The sequence below is a fragment of the Penaeus vannamei genome, chromosome 18, assembly GCF_042767895.1.
Source record: "Penaeus vannamei isolate JL-2024 chromosome 18, ASM4276789v1, whole genome shotgun sequence".
Lineage (NCBI taxonomy): Eukaryota > Metazoa > Arthropoda > Malacostraca > Decapoda > Penaeidae > Penaeus > Penaeus vannamei.
The window spans coordinates 12,765,225-12,767,724 of record NC_091566.1 but is presented as its reverse complement, the minus strand read 5'-3'; the positions used below and the strand labels follow the sequence as shown (position 1 = coordinate 12,767,724).

General features: G+C 39.6%; 1 protein-coding gene across 5 annotated transcripts in view; it reads right to left on the bottom strand.

Moving 5' to 3' along the window:
* LOC113826701 (protein tramtrack, beta isoform) overlaps positions 1–2,500 on the bottom strand; it is a 126,656-nt gene that overhangs the window by 91,437 nt on the left and 32,719 nt on the right. The window lies entirely within an intron of this gene.

Below are 2,500 nucleotides of genomic sequence, written 5' to 3'. Positions count from 1 at the left end.
AAAGTAAGTCAGGTGCAATGGAGGGAGAGGCAGCAGTGCGAATCTGGTCCCAATCCTTAAGACTACAAATTTAAATATGAAACCTTTGTAGGTGACAGCAATTCGAGTGCCTACAAAGTAGTATGCTAGCTAAACAACGGCAAAGGACCGTACGAAGACCCTGTCATGAAGGAGGAATGTATAAATCATGTAAATGAAAGGATGGGGACCAGACTGCGCAATGTCAACAAAGATGTGAGTGAAACAGTCACAACCAAAACTGGCAAGACAATGAGGAGGAGCTTGTTAGGAGGTGCCCACAAATTGACGGATGAGGTCATCAATCGTCTCAGGTCTTATTACGGGAAGGCAATCCATGACTTTATGGGCACCGAGTATGAGACCTTGAAAATGGTTGTGTGGGCGATGTTCTTCCACATGACGTCAAGTGATGATAAGCCAGCACATCACTGTTGCCCACGTGGTGTAGACAGCTAGTGCTTCTTCGATAGAGCACTAACTGAAAACACCATACCAGTTAGCCACAAAAGAAAATCCCTTTACCTAGCTAAAATCCCATTTGAGAAGCTGGACCTCATCAAATCTGTCTACCAATATCTCACAGCCCCGGATGTTCTAGGGAGATGTCTGAAAGGGGCAACGTAGAATCTTAATGAAAGTTTACATTCAAAGTTTTGGCTAAAGTGCTCAAAGGCCAAGTATGCCGGTCGCTTCCAAGTGCTGTTCATCACAAGGGCAACAGTACTAGATCACAACTGTGGAAGGAAAAGTAACCTTCTTGTTCACCTGCTTTTCACTGAAAAGCACTTGATAAGCAAGACCGGAAGACAGATAGGAAAGAGAAAGCAAATAAAAAAAAAGGAAAAGAAAGAGCTATCCTGGAGCTCCAACTACCAACTGAGAGCTTTCTAGGGAGCTAACCTGAGGGAGGTGGTATCTCCTGATACCCTTGCCTTTGAGCGATTAATACCTTGCAAAAGTGGGGACCAGGTACCAGGCACACTTTAGAATACCATTTGAATGTCATAGAATGCATCAAAATTGATGCAGAGTTCAGAATTCAAAAAAAAAAACAAAAAAAAAAACAAAAAAAAAATCCATAACTACTTGGATGATTATAATGGGGTTTGGGTCAATTGAAAGCTGAATAAATTTGCGATTTTCTGGATTATGGATATTTTCATTCACGTAATAGAGGTGCATATATTATATAGCTTAAGTTTATAGGACTGAACATTTAATTTAATATGGAAATAAAAAATCCGTCTAATCAAGATTTTAGGTATTGCTATAGAGCAGTGTTGTCCAAACTGGGGTCCGCAACATAGATCATAAGGGTACGTGAACAAACATAAAGTTGTGTATTTTTTAAAGCATTTTGTTACTAAATCATCTTTTTTATTTGTTTATTAAATTCTTATTTATTGAACAACACTCCTGCAATGCAATCTTTAAAAAATTAGTATAATATTTGCATTATAAAACAGTTTGTTTAGCCATGATGGACGGGGGAGGGGGTACGTAACGGTACAAGCAGGTAATAACGGGTACAATTGGCGAAAATGTTTGGACAAGACTGCTATAGAGTAAATGTGGTAATTTTTTCAAAGTTTGGTTAATGGATAAGTGCATTATTTCTATCGATAAATGAATGTGAAATATAATGAGCGTAAGCAGTGACTGAAAGAGTGCTGGCTCCAGGGAGTAGGCCATTTCCATGCTCCGCACTGTATTCCTGGCTGCTGTGACCAGCACCACAGGTTGTATTACATAAATTTGAAAATTACAAAAAAAAATTAGATATATGACACAAATAACCAAATGTTGCTTTATTTTTTATTTTTTTATTTTTTTATTTTTTATTTTTTTGCACAGAGCTATTTACTACATAGAGAGGTGATATAGTCTGTGCAAGGAAAATATGTAATTACCATCTCGATAATGTAAATCCCAAGACAGATATGAACATTGGAGAATGGCGATAAAGCTAAAAAAGTTTTCACAAAATAACTTTTCAAAGGGGAGGCACAGAGTCTTGTCAACACTCATGGGTGTTCGTGTGAAACCGGCCTATGCACCTCACGCCCAGGATGCTGGCCACTTACGTAACCATTGCAACCGGATCCAGGGGGTTAATGAGAATATTTTCCATTCAATGCTACCCCAACGAAAGACATCCTTAGCAACACTAACTCCTTAGAGCCAGATGACATGTACATCCTGTCATAGAAAAATTTGGTTTGAGGGAGGAGTGACATGAACATCCTGTCACGTGACAAAATGGCAGTGGGGCAGGTGGTGGGAACTTGACATGAGTGAAGGATAAGGTGACAGAAAAGACTTGCTATGAGTGCACAAACCTCTTGGAGGGTGATTAGACTCATTCAGCATTCAGAAAGGGGCATTTGCATTATTCCCATCGATAAGCAAGTGTAGAATGTAATGTCCATAACCCATGACTGCAAGAGTGCTGGCTCAAGGGAGGACTCCATTTCCATGC